General features: G+C 35.2%; 1 protein-coding gene across 4 annotated transcripts in view; it reads left to right on the forward strand.

Moving 5' to 3' along the window:
- LOC143668935 (uncharacterized) overlaps nucleotides 1-26,454 on the forward strand; it is a 272,166-nt gene that overhangs the window by 154,858 nt on the left and 90,854 nt on the right. For all 4 annotated transcript variants that reach the window (XR_013168635.1, XM_077143557.1, XM_077143558.1 and 1 more), the window contains exon 3: nucleotides 4,045-4,080. The gene's annotated coding sequence lies outside the window, so the exon portion shown is untranslated. The remainder of the gene's footprint in view (nucleotides 1-4,044; nucleotides 4,081-26,454) is intronic.

Here is a 26,454-nt window from a genome sequence, read left to right on the forward strand (position 1 = left end):
CCTTTCTCATTTCTTTTTCTCTTTTAGTATTTTTTTAATACTTTCTTTGTGCTTCCCCTGGGGTTTATATTCCACAACCACATCTATAACCTACTCATTTGAAAATATACAACTTGGCTTCAGTAGCATACATGTTCTCTGCTCCAACATCCCTCTGTTTTCTCCCTTTATGTTGCTTTTGTTACACTTTACCACTTTATATTTTGCATGTCCATTGTCAGAAAATATGTCTTTTCTTTGTTCAGCTGTATTCTCACTCTTATGGTAATTAAAGAGTAAATTGTATATTAAGGATGCAATACTGTTGGGTTTTGCATATAGCGTTTTACTTATCCTTACTAAAAACTTCCCTAGCTTGCTACTCTCCAGACAGCTTTCCTGTGAAGGACCCAGCCACTTTGCCTTGAATGCTCTTCTCCTTCCTCTTCAAGGTAATTGCTACCAGTATCAGGACTGCTCTTAATTGTAACTTTCCCAATGACACTTTCTTGATCTCTCAGATTAGGCAAGATCTCACAGTTAGGTCCATCGTTAGCACCACCCACACCACTTTGTAGCACATACCATAACTGTAATGAAATCATTACCTGGTAATGATTTCTTCTCTGACCCCCTTGTTAAGAGATTAAGCTCTTACAGGCTGCCACTGTGTCTCTCTTGTCATTTGTAGTTCTAGCACTGCAACAGTGACCTGTGCTTTGTAATTGCTCAATAAATGTATGAATGAATAAAAGGACATCTGTCCTTGAAAAGGGAGATCATCTTCATTCATGTATCCTAAATGGTAGGACTATTTATAGTCTAAATGAGAAATTTTTCTTGGATCTTTTTCTGTGTGTGCTTATTCTTTCTTTTTGGTACCCCCATCTCAGAGCTTTCCTTTAACTTTTGAAATCGAACACTGATCAAAGGCCAGGGTCCTTACATGAATTTACATTCTTGCTTCTATACATTATTATTTATGTTTACTACACCAATCCAAGATCATTCTAAAAATTTGTCAGTCAAAGTAAGTAGGCTTATTCAAACTACTTTTGCTATGATGCAAGGCGTATATCCTGAAGTTGATGCTCACTAAGCATTTAAAGACATGTTAAAATGATTCTACAATCTTTACTAACATATTCCATTGAGAATTCATCATAAATTCAAATTTATGCATATAAAATATATAATTGAGATATTCATTAAAATAATATTTTGCAAGTGAAATATGGTCAAAATTATTTTATAAAGTTATTCACTGTCCAATGCTGGGGTTCAAATTTCTTGATAATCCTTACTTTTCCCTTGGTATTGATTATGACCTAGTGTTGACTAGTTCATAGTATCAGCAGAATACTGTATCAATCAGTATCAATTGTCTATAAAATTATCAGTATCAATTGTCTATAAAAGAATCAGTATCAATTGTCTATAAAAAATTGCATCACATGTTTTTAGTGGGGTAAAAGGCCAGCTGGAGTTTCAGTGTGAGCTTTTCTAATAGCTGCATGGCCGTGGGCAAGGCAATTAACACCCCTTGTGCCTCAGTTTCCTCATCTACGATATGAGGCATTTTATAGTGGTTCCTGAACGCTATTTTCTGGATTACTAGTTCTGCAAGATATTAATCACTATTGCATGTTACAAATGGTTCTATGGTGAAAAGAAAAAAAAAAAAGAAAGGAAAAATTAGAATAAAGATAATAGATTGTCTTCCTATTACCCAGTGAGATTTCCCAGCACCTCTAGTATACAGAAATGCACACTGAATCTCCAGGAAATGGATAGCTTAGTCTTATTTTCAAAGTTGTTTGACTCTGGAAGTCTTTTTAAAGAGTTCTTTAAAATCAGCACTCATTCGCATCAATGCTCCTCAGAAATGCTTGTCGATATACGTCTACTATCTTTTAAATTTCTAATAGAAAATGAGTTTTGGCTATAGAATTCTTTCTTTGATGAAAAAATAAACAATTATTATCCAAAATAGGGAAAGATTAGATTCATATATAAGGTAAAATTTTACTGAATGTTATTGTTACTACTTTTTATTTTTAGATTTGGTAGATTGTGATATTACACTACATTTTAAACTTTATTTTTGTCTCTTTAAATATTATATATGTACTGAAAACTATAAAGAAAATATAAGGACAGGAAATTATAAAGAAAAAACTCATGTGGTAGGAAAGGGGATGTTTTTGTGGATGGGGCCTTCTTTTCACTTTTGTCGCTGTGTCAAGGTAGAGTTATGATGGCAAACGTTGGTGAATGGATTTTCTCTATAGTCCATCTGTCTGCCTAAATTTTCTTACTCTGGACCTGAACTTTTCCATTCCTAGATTCCTAATGCTTAGTGTGAACTGGTGAATTGCTCCCACTATATAGTATGTAGTAATAACAGCCACAAATTCCATGCATCCAATCTTAGCAATTGGCAAAATAAAATGATGTTACAGAAATGGAATTTGAAGATTAATCAAAGAGATACAACCTCGTATTATAATACGCTAGGATAGAGAATTAATGTCTCTGTTTGTGGAAGCAAATTTCAGGGCTTTTGGAATCTATCACATCCATTTGCTGACATTGAATTGGTCAGCTTCAGGCATCTTGCCATGTATCTGGATATCCTCTGTCTTAGCCACCTGATAATAGGAGGGCTAATCTGCACGCTTAGGGCAGAGATAGATCTGGCTAAGGACAAATGGTATGTCTACTAGGGAAAGTGAAGTGCAGGGATAAAATAAGTCTTTCAAATAATCACACATACTAAAATTGTATTTTGTTTTGAAGTTTTTGTCTAGTCTTTTCTTTCATTTCCTTCCAAGTATAGCTTGGTTTACCTTTGTGCTCCTAAATTAGGTTATTAATCCATATGAATTTACATCCAAATGAAGCTTTCAGGTTGATTTCCAACTCGGCTCTTAGTTTTGATGACTTGTGATTAGTTGAATTTGATGCACATATCCTACAAAAAATATTATATTAGCTCATTCTCTCTGTATAGAAGGTGCCAACGTAAGTCCAGTGGGCATATGTAGCTATCATTAACTCTAGCATTCTTTTTTTCATGTAATAAATGAATAAGTCAGTGCATTTCAGCATACAACAGTTAATTTCCAAGTGATTCCAATGTAATAAAGGGCTTGATTCTGGACAATTATTCAATTATTTTGCTAAATGCTATTAATTCACTAATCTATATAAAGAGAAGTCATGGAACCAGTGGATCATTCATTAAATTATGGACAGCAGTTTTACTAGAAAAATGAAAGTCATCTATAGTTTTCTTTCTTTCTTTCAACCTCTTTCTTTCTTACTATTTAATCTTAAGATCTATTTTAGTAACATATATTCAGCTTAAAATTTTACCTTTTACCCACATTCAGATGTATAATTTAGTAGTGTTCATTACACTTGCAGTATTGTGCTACCATTACATTGCTGCTGTTCATTACCAAACTTTTCTATCACCCCAAACAAAAATTCTGGACCAATTAAGTTTTAACCCTCCTATTGTCTACCCACTTCCCAGCACCTGGTAATTGTATTCTACTTTCTGACACTATGAATTTGTTTTATTCTAATTATTTCATATCAGTAAAATCATATAATACATAGCCTTTTCTTAATAAAAACACAGAAGAAATAAAAGCAAAATATGAAAAACCAATGCCCCAAATTCTGTTAATCTGAAATATTTTAAGTAGCAATAGTATCTGTTGAGTATTTCCATTCAGGAGTATTGCTTCTTGAAATCTGACTAAAAGTCATGAGATTCATTTCATAAACCACATATTCAAATGAGCCCGTTCTTTATAGAAATCCTCTTAAACATTGACAGACCTCATGACATGCTCCTTTGAATGTTTTCAAGCTATTTTCCTAGGATAATCTAAGTGAAAAATTATTGTGAGGACACTGATTGATGAAAACACCAGGCCTTAAGCACATCTAAATTTCTTTTTCTTTAATAATAGAACCATTCTTCATTTTGCTCACTTAATCTGCAGTTGAAATCTTTAATCTTCAATACCTGTCTTTTTTTTCCATGGGCAGGTACCAGAAATCAAACCTGGGTCTCCAGCATGGCAGGTAAGAATTCCACCTATTGAGCCACTGTCACAACTGCCCTTCAATAACTTTTAAATCTCATAATTTTGAATGTAAAATCTTGGGGGGAAATCTTTTGAACACAAGTTATCACACGAGTTTAATTTGTTTTTGTTTGTACTTGGGTCAGCAGTTAGTATTAAACTTTCCATGACACTACTTATAAACACTTTGAAAAATCAATACACAGATTATTATTTGGTGGGGTTAGAAAGTTGAATCTTCATATTTTAGGTTATGTTGTCTTTAGAATAAAATTTAGAAGACCACCCTAGGTCTTTTACTAACAGGCCTGGCCAAAGTTACTTCCTTAAAAGGAAATTTAGTCAGCATAAAAAGATAAAGTTAATTACATTAAGAAAACTCCTTTATGTTTATTTCTGCTGAAAAATAACTTCTGTGGCATTCGAGTCACTCTACAGTTCAAATAAAATGTATCAGAAAAACATCTTACTATAGGCTAATTGCATATTCTGTAAGAGGACTTGGTCTTTTTTCATTCTTTAAATTACAACTCATTTATTTAAAGGAATAGTTGTCAAAAGAAAGCTTTAAGTAGTGAGTTGAAAAAGCAGTGTTAAATAATTGAATTGACTGTGATAAAATTGCCTTAGTTTAAATAGACTAGTCTGTTTAATGAATTGTGGTTTTATAGGGTGAGATAAATCTAATGTGAACTCAAGTGGTTCTACTAGAAACGCTGAATTTGGCTAGATTAGGAAAAAGTCAAGGGGAGGTAGTTATCATAATGCAGTTGTATTTCATTTTATCAAAATTATGTCCAGTTAGGAAACAGTGTTGTCTGCCAGGTTTATAATAATGACCTTAAAATACGATAAAGAGCCTGACGCACATATTGCACAATTCAGATCACTTGAAGAGGAAGTACTATATCTGCTCTTTTCTCTCAAGTAGAAATAATAACATGAGCCTTAATTAGGAACACAAGCATTCAACTTCCAACTTTTAGGTAGAGATTCAATTTATGAACCTTCAACATTGAATGAAATTATTTTGGCATTAAGACTGTGGCAGGAAATTAATTTCAGTATTTTCAAGTAAATTTGGCAGGTTCACTTTCCTGTTTCATGTTGAAGAGGGTTTTTATAACATACCATTAAGCTACTATGGAGTCAGCTCTGTGGAGCAATGCTTGGTCATCACTTCAAAAGAGAAACTTAACTGGAACATTTTGTAGCCCTTGATTATACATCTCATGTTGTTAAGTATTGAAATACATTTTATGTGCTTAAAACAGAGATGCAACTTTAAAAAAAAGATTATAAAACTAAACTAAACAAGCACAAACACAGGGATCTGTTCTCATCAAAAGAGAATCATGAGCTAAGAGTGTGGATCATATAATAGATTGGCAATTCAAAATTGGCTGGGTGGTGGAAGCCAAGAGTGTGGATCATATAATAGATTGGCAATTCAAAATTGGCTGGGTGGTGGAAGCCAAATTCTTTCTTACATAGGTCAAGGCTGAAAGAAAGGGGTAGGGAAAGATTTTATCTGTTAACACATACCGCTGAACCTGCTCCACATTTTAAGTTATCTCTTCTTTTTATCTGACCCATGAAATTCCTATTTTAGGACTCATTATCTAAGTAGTAGCTTCTTAACTTAAGGCAAAACTCCCATCACCATCCACATAGCAACTTCTTGCTTAGTATTTATGTTCTTTGAGGTGCTTCTAAGAATGTCAGTGACAAATATGAATCAAGTTCAAGCTTAAATATGGAACAGAGATATAAAATCTTGATTTAAAATCATGATCTCATTTATTCTGACAAGCATAGTGGAGTATTGGTTGATATAACCTGAATAATTCAAGGACATTTCCAAACCTGAAGCTCTTTAATTGTAGAATAATTCAGGTAGAGTTTTTTAATAAGTAAAGATTTTGTTTCTTATTAGAGAAGTTATATACATTTGATACAGAAATTTAGAAAAGTGAAAATAAATAATACCTTAATTCCATCCATTCTTGAGTGCCTAATTCATGCAATACATATTTTATATCTTTGAAGAGTCCAGGGTTCTCAGAGGATACATAATAAGGGGACCTAATCTAGATGAGTGGTTGGGTAGGGTACAAGTATGTGAATTTTAAATGGAGTTATGTAGGAGAGTCAGAGAAATGGGATGGGGTGGTAGAGGGAGAAGAGCTTTCTAGAAGGAGGGAACCACAACTGTCCAGACCCTGAGGCTGGAAGGCTATTGGCATGGTCCAGGAACAGAAGCCCAAATGACTGAGGGTAGTAAGTGAAAAGGTACATGGCATAGAGGCTGAATAGTAGGTAGGTACTAGGTCATAGGGGATCTTTTACAGATTACAGTTTGAACTCCATTCTAAGAACATCCAGAGATAAGGAATATTGATATTTTGCTATTTTGCATTACCTACATCTCACTTGTCCCTGCTCAACTTTTTAGGGGTTTACATATTATATACAGTTTTATAGCTTGCTCTCCTCATTAACTTTGTAATTATCACTCTAGATCACTAAATTTTTCCACTATATATATATATATGTGTGTGTGTGTGTATGTAAATGTATATAGCGTTTAATCAGTGTTTCATTATATGGATTTTCCATTGTCGACTTAATAAAACTCCTATTGGGTGTCATTGTTTTTTGGTTCTTGTTGTTTGTTTTAATTTTTAATCCATTATTAATAATGATGTGGTGAGCATCCTAGTAGAAGAATATTTGCACACATCTATGACGCTTTCCTTAGGAAAAATTCACAAGCAAGATTGCTCTGTCAAAGAGTAAGGGCATTTGCAAGCTTTAATATGAATTGTCAAGTTGCCTTTTAGAGAGTTTAAACTAGTTATTTTCATAGGACTTTGAAAAAGAATCTGTGGTAAATGTATTTTTTAAGCCTAAATTATAGAGTTTATTTGGGGAAATTTTCAGGTTCTATATATAACTCTTGAATAGTTATTTGCAAACCTAGAATCTATTTGAATATTCTTGTTTGATAGTTGAATTTGAGCCATTTGATTAGAAATCTATATAATTCCTATATTCTTATCTGGTTGTTTTTAGTTAATAATAACATGTTGCCTCTCTGATATCTTTGTGTAGTGACCACTAAAATATGCTGTCAGTGAATTATGAATGATATGTGATGTTTTACATTTGTACAGTTAGTGAAAAAAATGAACTTATTCATTAGACAGGCATTCATAGAAACTCTAAAAATTAAATTTTGGATTTGGGGGAATTTATTAAAATTAACAGCGAACTATCTTTGAAGCCATGTCTAAAAATACAAAGGATAATAGAAATAAACATGAAAATTTGTCAAATTAAATAAGGAAAAGGTCTTTAACTCATTATGATTAAGTCAAGCATTGATCCCTCAAGGCTACTCAAGCAATTGCTAGAAATTTTCAAGACTAGGCCCTGATCTTCTCTCCCTTGGTTTCTCCTTATTCCTAGCTCTGACTCTTGGCAATATACCCCAGTTTTGATTTGCCTCTGGCTCTTTGGCTTCCACATCCAAATTTAGTTCTCTCTAGTTTCTACTCATTGCCCTTTCTTACAGATTTTGGCTTGCCTTGATTTTTTGGAATTTATTCCTTTGGATGCCTACGGATGGCTGAATTCCACAACCCAATTCCTAAACTTGCCCCTTTATGGCATGCCCTGGCCATAGTATGGTTGAAATGGAGCAGATATTTAGAAAAATAGAGTCTAGTTTCTCAAACTGTTTAAATAAATCTTTGTTACCCAATAAATCATCAAATAGTTATGGTAATTTCCTTTTATGCAATTTGTGCAAAGAAAAATTAGTGAGAAATAATTTCTCTCTTCAAGACTCAGAATGTATGGTGATGATAAGATGTAGCTCTAAACTAATGCAATTAATACTTTACTTGAATTTATAAATGGAGATACAGTATTTTGCAATGCAATCATTCTGAATAGCTGTATTCGTGACAGTGATTGTTCTAAATGTGGTTAGAATTCCTCTTTTGGAAGAAATAGTGAATGGGAGTAGGCCTGGTAAATTTTACAGAATCTGAGTAGCTCTTTGTTTGAACTCCTGACCTTTTCTCTTACAAATGCACGGCTTAAGAGCTGTTCTATATATAATTAAGTGCTAAATTAAGTGGAGAATTCATCAAGGACTCAAGGAGTTCAGGGAAGGAGGTGGGAATCAATGCTGTTTGAGTAGTTAAAGAAAGTTCCTTGGAAAAAAAAAAAGGGCCTTGAAGAATAAATATAATTTTGCTAAGTGGAAAGAAGACAGTGTTCAGATTTTCATCAGGTTCTCTGATCAGATGGTAGAAACCATTTCAGAAATGGTTGGAACATGTTCATAGCACTGAGAAACCATATTTAAATGGGGCTTTTAAAGTTTTGCCATGCATTCTGAAATATTAATTGACAAAGTGTGGTTTTCTTTATACATAATTTAAGTACATTCCCTGACTCATCTTTATTGGGCTATTTTTTTTTTCCTTTTGGTATTTTCTAATAACGAAGAGGGTTTATACTGACTCAGCCTTTTTTTTTTTTTTGACTTATTTACTTATTGAGATTCAGAGAATAGACTTTGGAAAATTATTTTTCTATTCTAAGCAAATAAAATGGAGCAAATAGTTATCTAATCCTCCCATTTCAGCTTTTTTGTTGCTCTTTAATCTTTATTCTCCATTACCGACTACATCCGAATATTTATCAATTTTTGTTGAGTTTTCCTTCACAGTTATTCATCTGTTTCCCTTTCTGTTCTATTAATTCAGGTCCATATGACTCCCAGAAGACTGTAATATTCTCTTAACTGGTCTCACTGAGACATCTCTCCTACTCCAGTTCACACCAGACATCACAGTAATTAATACATTTTTAAAATACTGCTTTTATTTCTTGCCCTTGCCCTCATCAAAATCCTTGCATTGAGTTTCCATCATCTGACAGGTGGAGTCTGTAACCAAGAAATCAGGATTTGAGGGATGATTCTGATTACTGAATCATTATATAGATATTCCTTTTTTGCTTTCTGGTATATTGGAGTGGACAGAGGGACATTCCTGAAATCTCTAAATCATAATCTAGCTGCCCTGATCTCTGATAATGATTATAGAGCCCTTATCTTCTGCCCTTGTGATTATAAAAACCTTGTAACTAATCTTCATTTGTACCTCGTTGTCCAGCTTTTCAACTTTAGAGTCTTGTCATCACTAAAGAGGGTACCCAGTGTTTACTAGGGAAGGGTCTTGGGTCCACCTGGAACTAACCCACCCCATGTCTAAACTTATCTTGATGACTGAGACCAGATTTAACCTAAATGGACCCACCTGACATGCGCAGTAGCTTAGACTTTAACCTGCAAGTCATCTATCTGCCATTTTCCTTCATACATTCTGTGACTAAGCATGTAATCAAGCTGTGCATGCTCAACAATTAAATCACCTCTAATTGCAGCATCTGGGGCCACCTGTGCTCATTATCCTAAACCCTGCCCACCTTTTCTCTAACAAACCTATCCGGATTACTGCAGTTTGGGGAGACAGATTTTGGGCCTCTAGACTATCGACTCTCCTACTATTTGCATAGTAATAAACTCTTTCTCTCTTTGAAATCCCGGTGTCTCAGGAATTGGTTATTGAGAGCCTGGGGTAAAAGAATCTACAGCCTTTGTCGGTAACAAGACCTTCATAGACCTGTCCAAATGTGTTGCTCACTGGTGCCTTTCAAGGGTTTTCGATAATCAAAGCCCAATAGTATAGTTACCTATCCTTGTTCCATTCTTCATTCTTCTACTTTTCCCTTCTGAATTCAACATGACCAGTTTCAAACTTTACCTCCTTCTCTTACAAACATTTCTGTATCTATCCTACCACCTACTTAATTCCTTTCCTGGCTAATCAAGTTCACAGAGATTTCTTCCCTTATGTTTATTGAATTCAAGCTTATATGGTATTGTTACCAGACAAAGACCATGGGTTTTTTTTGTTTGTTTGTTTGTTTTGACCAATGTGCTCAATTACCAATTCTTGAGATACCAAGGTTTCAAAGAGAGAAAGAATTTATTACTAGGCATGTAGTAGGAAAGCAGATGGCCTGGTGGCCCAAAATCTGTCTCCCAGTTTAGGGGGTTCAAGGTTTTTATGGATTTTAGCAAGGGGAGAAGAGGTCATTACAATTTCAAATAGCAAGTTCTAAGTGGAAGAGGAGACAGTGTTATCATCATCATTTCAATAGGAGAACATAAACTGAAAGGAGGGGAGACAGAGCTAAATCATTTCAATACTAAAGATGTAAGCCAAAAGGAAGGGAGCCCAGTGATCTTTCAATAGCAGAGTCTAGCCAGTAGGATTTACAAATGTAAGGGGCTGAAGCTAGTTAATTCTTTATTTGTCTTAGGGCCTTTGCCCTACAAGAAAATAACAGGATAAAGGGAGTAACAGCTCTGACAATCACCAAAGCACAAGATAAGGGCTTTTCCAATCACTTCAGATACCAGGGCAGCTGAATTGTAGTTTAGGGATTTCATGTATTTCCCTCTGTGTACTCCAATATATGGGAAAGCAAAAAGGAATACAATTCAGTCATCAAAATCATTCCTTAAATCTTAATTTCTTGGTTACAGCATTTGCAATCTCTCCTATATTGTTATTTATGCTTTTTCATGTATCTTTTTTCCAACTAAAAGATAAATTCTTTGAAGACTGACACTGTCTTTCTGTTCCCTTATCACCACAGAATCAAGAACAGTGTTTTCCCACATGGCAGGGAAAACATTTGTGCACATTGCACAAATGATATTTGTGACAAGGATAACAAACATCTCCAGGTACATGCACTCTTTAGAAAAATCAAACTTGGTAAAGAAATTGGAAAGTTCTGGACTATTGTCTATTTCATGGGTATACTTTAAGGTCACATGTGTCAGTAGTTATGGGAAAAAATCAGGGAGGAGATGTCTCCTTTTCATGTCTGGATGCCAAATATGGCCATGTTTCTCAGGCAAGTCCCTACTATTCCACATAAGAGAACTATTGTCATACGTCTTGCTCTCTGCAGTAGCATGTGGGAAGCTAATAACAAAAACTATTGCTTATTGCAGGCTCATATGTGCCAGGCATTATTATCAAGTAATTTGCATGCATCATCTCACTTAATCTTCATGTTGTTCTGATGAGATAGACATTATTATCACCATTTTGCCAAGGAGGAAATGGAAGCTTTCAGACTGACATCATAGAAGACGCAAGTGATAAGGACACACTTTTACTGTAGTTTTGAGGTGGATTTAGCACTTGTCTTTAGTGCGTCCAAATTTCTGTTCTCAAGAAATTATATTGAAATATTCTCATTATCTGAAATGGCCCAACATAGAATTAAAATACTTCTGAAAATGTGAGGGAATAGTATAATGTGGATAGAGAAGAGAAGCCTTATCTTTATTTGGGTGACAGGATGAGAGAGGTTATCCTTTAAGTTAGGCAAGAATTTGTTCTGACCAGATGGACTATTGAAAGGTAATAGGGGTTTTATAGGTAGATATAACATTTGCTGGTATATTGAACAGCTATTTGCAAAAAGTATTAGTTCTTATTTTCCTTCTCCAAGCCACGAGATTATTGATATCCATGGAGGGTGAGGGAAAACACCAGAAGAGGAATGCAGGAGAGTAGAAATAGAACCACTGAAAAAGATTAAATGTTTTAGAAAATTGATGAAACAAAAGGATTTTTATTATCCAGCTTCTTCGTATTCTATTACCATGAACTATCCCCCGTAAAGGAATCTATCTTTCCAAGTAGGGAAAAATGATTTTAAAAAGATAAGCCTGAAAAAATTAATTTAAACTTAGCCATATTAGGGTAGCATTAAGGCACTCCTGGGTACATTTTATTGGTCCATTAATATAGGCCCTAGTGGTTGAATACACCTAAGGCATGTACTGTATTAATGAACCAATAAAACATGCCCTGAAGTGCCTTAATGATATATTACAACCATTTCTATTACATACATAAATGCACTATTTGCTGGCTGTCTTGCATACTTTTAAAGAAAATCTTCAATTAACCAAAAATATTGCATCAAGAACTCTTAGTCACAATAAAAAAGAGCAACAAAGAATCCTATAATTAACTTACTGGGCTAGGTACCCATGAGGTGATTCTGGATTGATTTAATCTTTGGCACTTTTTCTCTGTAATACTTTGGGAGAACTGGTTCTTTGGATTTAATATTGGATCCTTTCAGGAATGGAAATAGATTAAAGCTGACAGAATTCATCCTGTTCTCCTTTCTTATTTAGAATATCCAATCCCAGCTTGTGGTTGTAAAATGGAAAAGATATTGATGGCTGGATCCAAATGTTAGCTTTGTGTAATTACATAAAAGGATATCATTTAGGCATTTGAGGAGTTTCTATGGAGCAATATGGAATACAGCACACTTGTGTGGACAAACATGAAAGAGTTGAATAAAACATGTGGGATACTGTAAAAATGTCTTCTCCTGGCCAACCTTGGACTCCACTGTTATTTAACGCAATGCTTTAAACTTACCGTCTTCTTGCTGAAGTCTTGATAATGAAGGCATTAATGTGAGTGGGAGAAGCTGAAGGGAAAAATGGAGAGGAGAAGAAATGATGATGATGATGATGGATGGATATCACTTATTGAGTGATTATTGCATGCAAGACAATGTTCTAATTATTTTTATATTTATTAACGCATTTCATCTTTACAACAACCCTATGAGGCAGATGCTATAATACTTATTTTATAGATGTAGCATCTAAGGTAAGAGTAGTAAATTGATCCAAATGGCAGAGCGTGGATTTAAACTCAGTTTGAATCTGAAGTCCATACTCAAATTGGTAGAGCTTGGTCTGGTCACTAAGAGAGATTTCACATTACATTATTCTCCTCTGCTCCCTCCTTATAGGGGCCATAAGTATGGGAGAGAGAACTGGCAGACCTTATGCAAGGACTTTAGAGGATGCAAATTTACCTGCATGGAGTAAGGATCTAAGACAAGATGGGAAGGGATCATTGCAACGTGATACATACCATGGCCAGAGACAAAGCATAATGGAAATGGTTTACCATCTGACCATTTGGAGAGATGATAGTAGGGCCAAATGTTCCTCCTCCCCACTGATACTGTGGCACTAACTAAGCCCTCTGAAACAAATATGCCACCCACTGGGATAATGAATGAGTAGAGAAAAACTTCAGGCTACTCATAGACTGAGAAATACTGCACTGACTGGTTAACCCTGAATTTGAGCACTGGATGAAATGGGGCTCAAGATAGTAATCAATTGTTATATAAAAAAAATCAGGTTAAAATATTTTGTACATACGTATTTGAGGCCTGAACTGTATATTCCAAGTTTTTAAAAACCCATGAACATGTTAGTTATTATGTATTAAATATTTGTAAAAGGCAACCAAAAAATGACTGCAGTTGTTTTCTTAGGGTCTTGGGTTATGTTTCAAGTCACCCTAAAACTGGTCTTCTTGAAGTATTCCTTTTTAGTTTAACTTATTCTCTAAAAAGATATATAAAATAGTAAGAGATTCATTCTTTTATAAGTTATTCAAAATGAGTTTACCCAATTGGATTTTACAGGCCTGGAGAATCATCGCTGGAGGGTCTTCCCTGCCTCCATTTGATTTTTGCTTATGCACTGCATTGGCCTTGCACATTTTATAGTGAAATTACGTAATTATTATTGGTTCAACCAATGCTGAAAGCCATATTAAAATGATATTTACTCAAACATTAGACTGTAGGAAAGTTGGCAAAAATGAGCCCTACTGCATTAAAAATCCTGGAAAAAAATGTACTAAACCAATTTTACAATATTTTTAAAAATTCCATATTTATACTTTATAATAAACTGACCTTTCTTTAATTAAGTAGGCACTAAAGCTTACTTTTTTCCTTTTATTTATTTATTTTTGTTTATTTATTTATTTTTGAAGGCTAATTTTTAAGACCATTAGGTTGGTGTTATTTCTGATGAAGTGGTCTTATAGCATCATACAATCTCAGTGTGTAAATAAATGACCATGCAAGTTCACTGAGCCTCTTATGTGACTCACAAATTGGCTTGTGTTCAATGAGGAACCAGGCAACTGGCTCTTCTACAAGATTGGCCAGACAAGACATTCCGATGTGGTCAGCATCATGTAATAAAAAGCAATCTAAATAGGTGGGATGTCATAATGATGACTGGACATTTACATTGAGTGATTTAGTGTACAAATGATGTCACTGACTTTCCTTTAAAAAAGTTGATGTTGGTTTGCTAATTGAGGCTTCTTTGCTGAATCTAATAACAGCAACCTAAATGTATACGGTGTTTTTCAAATTTCTGAAGCACTTTCCGTTCCAGTCATTATTATTTTGTTTAATATTTTCCACAATCCCATGATGTAGACATTAAATATATTACCTTCATTTGCAGATCAGAAAAATTGATCCTGGGTGTAAGTGATTCAGCTAAGGTCTTTCACTTGCAAGTGATTATGATTAGTCAAGTATTCTTGTCATTCTCTTCCGTATGCTAAGATTCTCTTAGACACCAATCTAAGACAACTCAGTCAATAAATAAGGTGGGAGGATATTCAGTTGACAAAATTCCACTGTTTTTAGCCTATACAAACTTCAGTGGCTCAACCTAATAGAAAATAGAAGTTTTGGGTACCTTGATCAGGAAAACTCCAATTTTCAAGTGGAGGTCAGTTAGGAAGAATCAGTCAAGTAAGGAATGTGGCAGGAGGTCCAGAGTCCAAGGTGATTGGCAGTACATGAATGCTGAAAGGAAAATGGGGAAGCAAAAGGTCTTTAAATAATGAGCCACATCTAATTTTGTATAGCTCTGTGGAATAATCCGTCAATGTTTCTGAGTGAATGGAATTTTATAAATTAGAGATTAAACTGAATCTTTAAAGATACAGAGTTATGATTTGAAGATTAAATGGGATATCTAGTCATGGATTTATTCCAGAAGCTTTAGATATTCTGGGACTCCCATTCAATACATTTTGATTCTGCCTTAATTGCTAACAAAACTTCTTAATGAAATATAGGTGATGCTCCACCTTAAAAAAAGTGAGGCAGTCAGAGCACTGTGGGAATAACTTTGACAAAGAGTCATACTGCCTGAATTTAATAGCAAATTTTGCTATGTGACATGAATATATCATTTAACTACTCTGTGGCCAAATTGTCTTAATAAAAACAAGTGGTGTAACAATACTGTTCTCATAGAGGTGATATGAGTTTTAATCTATGGATGATGGGAGTTAATTACACTTAGATAAGCTTTAGGGTATCAGTGGTCTCTCCAAAAGTGAGTATAGTAGTTTAATGTATAGGCACATGTACAAAATTCTGAGGAGTGTATTCATCATTGTCATCAGAGCTTTAAAGGACTCCATAACTTACAAAGGGTTAAGAATTATCACTGAAAATGAAAATGATTTTAAATTCTGAAACAGTATATAAATATTAGGATTCAAGGATAAAAGGACACTGTCCAGGAAAAAAAAACAACAACAGGTATTTTTTGTTGATGGCAGAAAATATCTATCCATCTGTAACAAACTTTGGTTGGAAGTCTATAAGATGATTGCGTAAACCGTTTACAAAACCATAAATTACTTATAATGGCAAGATCACTTTCATTTATAATAATTTAAAATACAGGCTCGTTAAATTGTTCTTTTGAACATACTCCCACAGATGATAATCTATAATTTACTAGGTTCTCTCTTTTTGAAATTTTAATGTATATATTTGAGATCTTTTCATGCTGTTCCTTAGATGATGTCATCAAATACTTATGTGAGGGATGAAACAAGGTTTCCTTGGTTCCAAGTAGTTAAACAATCTGTTTGCTTCTTATCTTCCTTGGATGAAGAGTTATGTTATTAACATGCTAGAAGCACATCAGTGCTTATCTCCTACCAAGATCTAGTATTTGGAGTTATTAATGTTATATAATTTATATAACATTATATTATATAATGTTCAATTCTCTATGAACATTATTCTTATGGAGATTGTCCTTTCAACACTTTGAATACAAGTAAACAGCCTGGGAGGAGAATGGAGGGAGGTAATGTGAGGAAGAGAAGTAATACCAAAGATCTTGCTTTCTAAAATTCCCCTAAAGTACTAAAGACTCAGTACTGCATTTTAAAAATAGTTTGGGCGGTGGGGCAACACATTTTTAATTTAAATATGCCATTGTTTTCACAGACATAAAAGCATAATTGTCTGGCAGAAATAATTTTATTGTGTGAGTAAATGTTGGGGAGTTAGTGAAATTTAGATATCCCAGCCTTTTCCTTGATTTTGGTAAGGTTGAAAGCAGTGGTTTCGACCACCACAGTGATTCAGGAAGAATGCTAGGTTTAACAATGCAACATTTTCTTAATAGACTAACTAATACTGAGAGTATAATTTAAAATAATTTATCATTCAGGGCCTTGGCAAGAAGTAGATGGTTTATGCCAATAGAATAATTCAAGGAGGATTTAATAAAGGGACTATTTACAAAGATGTTGCTGGGATATAAGGAACCCTGAGAGAGAGTGCAGTACTGCAGGCAAATAAGCCAGGATTATTTCTACCTCCAGGCCTGAAGGGGTGAGGGAAGGAACCATTACCTGAAATGAGAGCCCTATGGTGGGGCTACCTTGAGTAAAGCCATGATATCTATAGAAGGACCCAACTAGATAGATGCCAACTCTCCCTCTAATCTCCTATCAGTACTGTTTAAAGAACCCTATCAGAGGCCAGAAAGCAAGAGAGCTGACTGTTATGCTCTTTACAGACTGGCTTCCTGCAGCAGAGTAGCATAGAAAGCGGACCAGGGGTGAGCGTGGTGCGGCAAGTGGAGTGAAAGATAGCCATCATAGTTCTGCTGCAGTATCAAGCAATCCTCCAAATTTGGTGGATAACAATACCAAAGTCTTACTTTTCCCTTATGTTATGTGTCCAACACGTTGGGCTGGGGGGCATATCTTAGTTTGCCAGATCTGCTGTGACAAATACCACACAGTGGGTTTTCTTAACAACAGGACTCCATGGGCTCATGGCTTTGGAGGCTAGAGGTCCAAAATCAAGGCATTGGCAGGCTCTGTTTTCTCTCTGAAGTCTGTAGTGCTCTGGTGTTGGCTAACCACAGTCTTTGGAGTCCCCTGGTTTGCATTTTTGACTCCTGTCATAAGGTGATCTCTCTCTGAATCTGCTCTTCTGGTTTCTGCTTCTCAAATTTTCTCTCTCTAGGGTAAGGAGGATTAAGAATGACCTTGTTTCAGTGGCTCCTCCTAGATCCTATTCACAAATGAGTCTGCAAGCTGGCTCACCTTAATTTATTTACAAATGGCTTCATACCCCAGGAAACAGAGTAAGACTTGAACACATCTTTTCTGGAGGATGTAATTCAATCTACTGCAGGAGGGAGATCTCCGTTCTACGTGTTGTCATTCAAGACCCAAGTGGGTGTAGCAGACATAGACTTGGATTAGTGCTAGTTGCTCTGATGAAATGAAAGAGAATTCTTGATGAAAACAAGCAATTAAATACTTTAGTCTTAAAATAATCCATGTCACTGTCACTCATTGCTCATGACTAGTTCAGGGCCCACTCCAAGCAAATGAGCCAGGACAGTCAATTCCACCAGTTGCCTGGATGGAGAAGAGAACATGGTAAAAATGAACAATATGAATGACTACCACAGATAATTTTTCTCTTAGAAGCATGATGGTGCCTGTACTGGCTTGAAAGGATTATGTATCCTAGAAAAGCCAGGTTTTAATCCTGATCTGTTGGAGGCAGCAGTTTCTTTTAATCCTTATTCAGTACTGTAGGTTGGAAACTTGATTAGATTATCTCCATAGAGATGTGACTCATCCAATTGTGGGTATTAAACTTTGTTTAGAGGAAGATGGACTCCACCCATTCCACGTGGGTCTTGATTACTTTACTGGAATCCTTTAGAAAAGGAAACATTTTGGAGAGAGCAACGGAGCCACTAGAACCATGAGAGCCCACGCAGCCAGAGACCTTTGGAGGTGAAGAAGGAAAATGCCCCTGGGGGAGCTTCATGAAACAAAAAGCCTGGAGAGAAAGCTAGCAGACATTTCCATGTTTACCATATGCCTTTCCAGTTGAGAGAGAAACCCTGAACTTTGTCAGTGTTTCTTGAATGAAAGTAACCTCTTGCTGATGCCTTAATTAATTTGGACATTTTTATAGACTTGTTTTAATTAGGACATTTTCATGGCCATAAAACTGTAAATTTGCAACTTAATAAATTCCCCCTTTTAATAGCCAGTCCATGGCTGGTATATCGCATTCCAGCAGCTAGCAAACTACAACAGTCCCTAAATTAAATTAAGTTAGACTATGGTTTTGTAGAGTAATCCAGGCAGAATTTAGTTTACATGTAACTTCTGAACATCTTGCATGATATTCAACAGAGAATATAGGTAATTTTCACCAGAACTTTTAAAAGGTGTTAACCAGATCCCTAAGACTGCAATAAAATCTTAGGAGAATCTTTGAACATTATTAAGATCAAAATATTAATACTTAAGTTCTAAAGACAGGTGTTTATTAAGTACATGGTGTGGTACTAAAATTCAAACAAAAATTACCCCTACTCTCCAGGAATTTACAATCTAAATTCAGACAATACTGACCTGAAGAACCAATATAAAGAATTCTCAATTACTCACATGAATTTTATCCACTTTAAAGTTGATCTGCAACATTGCAGAATGATTGAATTATACCACCTAGTATATAGTTAAGCCTCTTGCCCTTTGCACCTTCTCCTTGCAGTGCTATTGGTGTTCAGAAAACAAGGCAAATTTGTAAGGTATTGACCTAAGATCAACACAGTTCAACAGGACGGTCCTTTGTAGAAATATTGCATAGTGGAGCCAAATATAGTGTATTAGCTTGCAAACTGTCAGAACACAATATACCAGAATTGGAATGGTTTTTAAAAAAGGAATTTAATAAGTTACAAGTTTACCATTATAAGCCTATAAAAATGTCCAAACTAAGGCATCCGTGGAGAGATACCTTAATTCAAGGAAGGCCGATGGGTCAGGAACACCTCTGTCAGCAGAGAAGTCACATGGCTGGCATCAATTGGTCCCTCCTGGGCTCCATTGCTTTCAGCCTCTGTTCCTGTGGGGGTTTCTCATTTTGCTTCTCTGGGGCTAGCTTCCATCCCTTGGTTTCCCTTGGCTCTCTCTAGGTTTTGGCTTGCTTAACATCTCATGGTGATGTTTGCTGGGCTCTAAACATCTGTGTCTCTGTTCTCCACATGTCATCATCTGTGTCAGCTCTGCTCTAAAGTTTTTGTTGGCTCTGTAGCTCCAAAACTCTGTCCTCTTTTAAAGGATTTCAGGAAACTAATCAAGACCCACCTGCAATGGGTGGAGTCACGTCTCCATCTAACCGAAAGGGCACACTCTCAATTGGGCATGCCACGTCTCCATGGACATAATCTAATAAAATGTTTCCACCCTATAATGTTGAACCAGCATTAAAAGAAATGGCTGCCCCCACAAGATTGAATCAGGATTAAAATATGGCTTTTCTGGGGTACACAATACTTTCAACCCGGCACATATAAATAACTTACAGACTTAACTTTGTCCTTTTCCCCTTCTAGTAATATTACTATTTGAAAACTGACTATAGAGACATTTTAGAATACCTAGCACTTTCAAAAATGCATATATGCTATACACATATGGAGTAAAATCAGTTACTACAGTATAAATTCAGAATTGGAGAAACTAGAGGGACATCACCTCATTTAAATGAAAAAAGGTATTCTGTGTTCTTTTGGAAGCAACATATTGGAGTCTATTCTGGATAGAAAGCATGAGATTCATTTGTTAGTGTATATATATGTATATATATATATATATATATTTTTTTTTTTTTTTTTTTGCATGGGCAGGCACTGGGAATCGAACCTGGGTTTCTGGCATGGCAGGCGAGAACTCTGCCTGCTGAGTCGCCATAGCCTGCCCAAGTTTGTTAATATTTTGCTGGTAAGGAATTACTCTTCCTCTCACCTGAATCCTGAAAGGCAGATTGCTGGGAATACATCCTAGATAGAGGGTTAACTGATAATATTTTCTGCATATCTTGAAGAAGGCTGTTGGAAAAGTAGTCTCTACCATTTTAAGCTCAGCTGTTTCTAACTATGCTTCTTACCCCACAGAGGATAGTCTATGCTTTTGGTTTCCCCCCACCCCCGTGTCACCTTGAACCTTACCCTCTGATACAATTTGATTTGAGTTCCAATGGCTGATACTTGTGCCCCTTTGCTTGAGGGCTTTCTCTGCTCTATAGAGCTTGCCCTTTCTGGAAGTGCTGGTAAAAATCATGCCCTCAAGGAGCTGCCCTTAGTCGCAGACCCAGAGGGGTTCCCTTATCCAGTGGATGGAACACCACTGAAGTGCACGATCTTTTTTTTTTTTTTTTTTTTTTTTTTTCACATGGGCAGGCATCGAGAATTGAACCCGGGTCCTCTGGCATGGCAAGCAAGCATTCTTGCCACTGAGCCACTGTGGCCTGCCCAAGTGTATGATCTTAATGGAATAAAGCTGCAGCCTTTGAATGGTTACTTGCTTGATGAGGTGCCTTCCATAGCTTCCTGCTCTTCCTTATCTCACTCCCCCAAACTTTCACCAGTGTTTCCTGGGATCACCTCCCAAATAAGTTACGTGAAGTGTAACCTTTATCTCAGGTTTACTTCTTGGGGAAGCTAAACTAAGATAATGAGCTACTTCCTAGGTGGAGTTCTTTCCCTTGTATTATATTGCAGAGTCTAGAAAAAATTAACTCAGAATTAGTTGCAGAATGAAGTTTTAGTTAGGTATTGAGGGTAGGTAAAAAGAGTTAGTAGATTGGGAAAGAGGCAGAGACAAGCAAGATAAACAAAGGTAGTTTTTTTAAAAAATTGTTTATTTATTTATTTATTTACATGGGCAGGCACCAGGAATCAAACCTGGGTCCTCTCGCATGGCAGGCAAGTATTCTTGCCTGTTGAGCCACCGTGGCCCACCCTGTTTGTTCTTTATTAGAGAAGTTGTGGGTTTACAGAACAATCATGCATAAGATACAGGATTCTCAAATACCCTAACAGTAACTAACACCTGGCATTGGTGTGGAACATTTGTCACAGTTGATAGTATATTTTTATAATTGTACTATTAACTATAATCCATGGTTTAACTTAATGTTCAGTTTGTGTAGTGTAGTATTGTGTTTCTTTTTTCCATTTTTTATTCTGCTACCATATTTATAATCTAACATTTATCCTTTTAATCACTTTCAGACAAGTATTTCAGCACTGTTAATTACATTCACAATTTTGTGCTATGATCACCACCCATTCACTACCAAAACATTTCCATCATCCCAAATAGATATTCTGTACAATTTAAGTCTTAAGTTCTCCTACTCTATTCCCACCCCATCCCCTGGTGATCTATATTCTGGATTCTAACTCTATGAATTTGCTCATTCTAATTACTTCAAGTTAGTAAGATCATACAATAGTTGTCCTTTTGTACCTGGTTTATTTCATTCAATGGGATATCTTCAAGGTTCATCCATGTTGTCACATGGAGCAGAATTCCATTACTTTTGATGGCTGAATACTATTCTGTTGTGTGCATATACCACATTACAATTATACATTCATCGGTTGATGGACACTTGAGTTGCTTCCATCTTTTGGCAATTGTGAATAATGCCACTATGAGCATCAGTGTGGAAAGATCAGTTGCAGACCCTGCTTTCAATTCTTTTGAGTACAGCACTGTGATTGCTGGGTCATATGGTAGTTCTGTTCTTAGCTTTTTGAACAACTGCTAAACTGTCTTCCACAGCAGCTGCACCGTTCTAGTGGGTGTGAAATAATAGCTCATTCTAATTTTGAATTGCATTTCTTTTAACAGTTTTTAATTAGGCAAGTTGTGATTTTACAAAACAATCATGAATAAAATATAGCATTCCCATACACCACTCCACCACTGACACCCTGCATTGCTGTGGAACGTTTGTTATGACTGATAATAGCCCTTTTTAACAAAATAATTATACTCTTTTTTAACAGGTTACCTCTCTTACATTTGATGAAAGATTATTAAAATACTTCTGTTTATTGTCCATGATTTACATTAGGTGCACTTTCCCACGTATCACCGTACTTTTGCCACCTTGTATGAATAACGTACATTTGACGTCCTTATACTTGTGCTGTTAACTATAGCCCTCATTGTCTACAATAGGGTTCGCTGTGTTGTACAGTGACTACGTTTTATCTTTTAATTTTTATTCTAGTAATATAGGTAAGCTCAAGTTTCCCCTTTTAATATATTCACTTATGTATTTCAGTGCGGTTGCTTTCATACTGTATAATGTGCTACAATCACCACCATCCATTTCCAAACTTTTACCATCAGCCCAAATAGAAATTCTTTACAACCCCCAATCTCTAACCCTGATCTATCTCCTTGTAACCTATATTCTAGATTCAAAACTTTGAGTTTGTGTATTAAAATGACTTCATAACTAATCACATAGTAGTTTTCCTTTTGTGTCTGTCTTATTTCACTCAACGTGATGTCCTCAAGGTTCATCCATGTTGTCCCATGCATCAGGAATTCATTTCTTCTTATGGCTGAATAATATTCCATCATATGTATATGCCACATTTTGTTTATTCATTCTTTAGTTGATGGACACTTGGGTTGCTTCCATATTTTAGAAATTATAAATAATGCCACTATGAACATAGTTCAAATATCTGTCCCAGTTCCTGCTTTCAGTTCTGCTTGGTATATACGTACTAGTGGGATTGCCAGATTATATGGTAATTTTCTATTTAGCCTCCTGAGGCATTTCCAAGCTATCTTCCATAGCAGCTGTACCATTTTACATTCCCAGTAGCAGAGGATGAGTCTTCCTATTTTTCCACATCCTCTTCAACACTTATCATTTGCTGTTTTTTTTTCTTTAATGCGGCCATTCTAGTAGATGTGAAATGATATTCATGTTTTGATTTGCATTTTCCTAATATCTACTGATATTTCATGTACTTTTAAGCCATTTGTATTTTCTCTTTGGGAGAAATGTCTATTCAAGTCTTTTGCCCATTTTATTATTGGGTTGTTAGTCTTTTTATTGTTGAGTTGTAGGATTTTTTATATGTTCTGGATATTAAACACTTATTGTAAATGTGGTTCCCAAATATGTTCTCCCATTGGATAGGTTGTATTTTAGCCTTCTTGGCAAAGTCCTTTGATGCACAAAAGTTTTATTTTGAGGAGGTCTCATTATCAATTATTTCTTTAATTGCTTGTTCTTTGAGTGTAAAGTCTAAGAAACCATTACCTAACACAAGATCTTGAAGATGCTTCCCTACCTTTTCTTCCACGGGTTTTATTGTTTTGGTTCTTATATTCAGGTCTTTGAAACACTCTGAGTTAATTTTTGTATATGGTGTGGGTTAGGTATTTTCTTTCATTCTTTTGCATATGGATATCAAGCTCCCAGAACCATTTTTTGAAGAGACTATTCTGTCCCAGTTGAGTGGACTTAGCAGCCTTGTCAAAAATCAATTGGCCATAGATATGGGGGTCTATTTATGAATTCTCAATTCAATTTCATTGGTCAATATAGCTATCCATGTGCAAATATCCTGTTGTTTTGACCACTGTAGAGGTGTAATATGCTTTAAAGTCAGAAAATGCTAGTCTTCCAAATTCATTCTTCTTTTTCAAGATGTTTTTGGATATTTGAGTCCCTTAACCTTCCCAATACATTTGATAATTGGCTTTTCCATTTCTGCAAAGTAGACTGTTGGAATTTTGATTGAGAGTGCACTGAATCTGTAAATCAATTTGAGTAGAATTGATATCTTCATGATATTTAAAATTCCAATCTGGGAACCTGGAATGTCTTTCCATTTATTTAGATCTCTGATTTCTTTCAGCAATTTTTTTTTTAGTTTTCTGTGTATCCTTGGTTAAATTCATTCCTGGATATTTTATTCTAATTGTAGCTAATGTAAATAGATTTTTTTCTTTATTTCTTCTTCCTATTGCTCATTATTAGTGTATAGGAATACTACTGACATTTGCATGTTGATCTTCTATTTTGCCACTTTGCCAATGCCATGTATTAGTTTTAGTATCTTTGTTGTAGTTTCAGGACTTTCTTCATATAGGATCATGTCATTTGCAATAATGAAGCCTTACTTCTTTCTACCCAGCTTGGTTGCCTTTTATTTCTATTTATTTCCTCATTGCTCTGGCTAGAAATTCTAGCACAATATTGAACAACATTGTTGACAGTGGGCATCTTTGTCTTGTTCCAGATCTTAGAGGGAAATTTTCCATCTTTCACCACTGAATATGATGCTAGCTGTGAGTTTTTCACATATGCCCTTTATTATTCTGAGGGATTTTCTTCTATTTCTATCTTTTGAGGTGTGTTTTTATTATGAAAAGATGCTGGATTTTGTCAACTACCTATTCTGCATCAATGGAGATAAACATGTGCTTTCCCATCTTTGTTTTGTTAATGTGGTGTATTACATTAATTGATTTCCTTGTGCTGAACCCATCCGTACATACCTCAATAAAACCCACTTGATCTTGGTGTATAATTCCTTTAATGTGCTGTTGAATTGTATTTGCTAGTATTTTGTTGAGTACTTTTGTGTCTATATAAGAGAAATTGGTCAGTATTTTTGTTCCTTGTAGTATCATTATTTGGGTCTGGTATTAGGATGGTGTTGGCCTTATAGAATGAATTAGGAAGTGTTCCCTCTTTAATTGTTTTAACAGTTTGAGAAGGATTGATATTAATTTCTCTTGAACTGTTTGGTAAAATTCACTGTGAAGCCATCTGGTCCTGGCCTTTTCTTTATTAGGAAGTTTTTGACAATTGATTCTATCTCTTTGCTAGTTACTAGTTTGTTGAGATCTTCTCTTTCTTCTTCAGTCAGTGAAGATAGTTTGCATTTTTCTAGGAATTTGTCCATTTAATCTAGGATATGTAATTTTTGGGCATACAGTTGTTCGTAGTATCCTCTTTTAGTCTTTTCTATTTCTACAGGGTTGGTAGCAATGGGCCCCTGCTTTATTTCTGATTTTAGTTTTTGTGTCCTTTCTCTTTTTTTCTTCATCAGTCTAAAGATCAATTTTATTGATCATTTCAAGGAACCTATTTTGGTTTTTGTTCTTCCCCCAATTTTACTTTAATTCTTTATTTTATTTGTCTCTGCTCTAATTTTTGTTATATCCTCCCTTCTACTTACTTTTTTGTTTTGTTTGTTCTTCTTTTTCTGGTTCCTCAAATATTGAGGGTTGGGCTCTTTTTTTGAATTTATTTGAAATTTTTCTTCTTGTGTAACGTAAGCATTTAGATCTATAAGTTACCCTCTTGCCGCTACCATGAATATCGGCATGTTTTGTTTTCGTCTGTATTTTCTTCAAGATATATCCTAATTTCTGTTGTGATTCAAGTTTACCACAATTGTTGTGTAAGGATTTCCCCATATTTGTGAATTTTTCATTTCTCCTTCTGCTATGATTTCGAGCTTCATTCCAGTGTTGTTGGAGAAGATAGATTAATTGGTCAATATTTTTGAATTTACTGAGATGTGTTTGTAACCTAAAGATATGGTTTATCCTGGAGGATGATCCTGTGCACTAGAGAAGAATGTGTATTCTGTGACACTTGGGAGAAGTGTTCTATATATATTTATTGGGTCTAATTGGCTTAGAGTATCGCTCAAGTGTTCTTTTCCCTTACTGATCTGTTTCGATATTCTACCCATTATTGCAATTGGTGTATTAAATTCTTCTACTATTGATGTAGAGCTGTCTCTTTCTTCCTTCAAATTCATCAATATTTTGGGGTGCTGCTGTTAAGTATACATATATTTATATTTTATTTATTTATATTTGCAATTTTATATTATTTAATATATTTATTTTATATTTATCTTTTTAATGGTTATGCCATCTTGTTGAATTGACCCTTTAATCAGTATTATAATAACCTTCTTTTTTCCCTTGTAACAGTTTTTGACTTAAAGTCTATTTTATTTGATATACCACTTCCATGGTATATTATTTCCATCATTTCCTTTTCAACCTGCTTATGTCTTTGAATTTAAGGTGAGTCTCTTATAAATAGCCTAGACTTGGGTCATGCCTTTTCATTCACTCAGTCATTTCTAACTTTAACTGGAGAGCTTATCCATTTACATTTAAAGTCACTACACATAATGCAGGACCCT

Source organism: Tamandua tetradactyla, chromosome 25 (genome assembly GCF_023851605.1).
Source record: "Tamandua tetradactyla isolate mTamTet1 chromosome 25, mTamTet1.pri, whole genome shotgun sequence".
Taxonomy (NCBI): domain Eukaryota; kingdom Metazoa; phylum Chordata; class Mammalia; order Pilosa; family Myrmecophagidae; genus Tamandua; species Tamandua tetradactyla.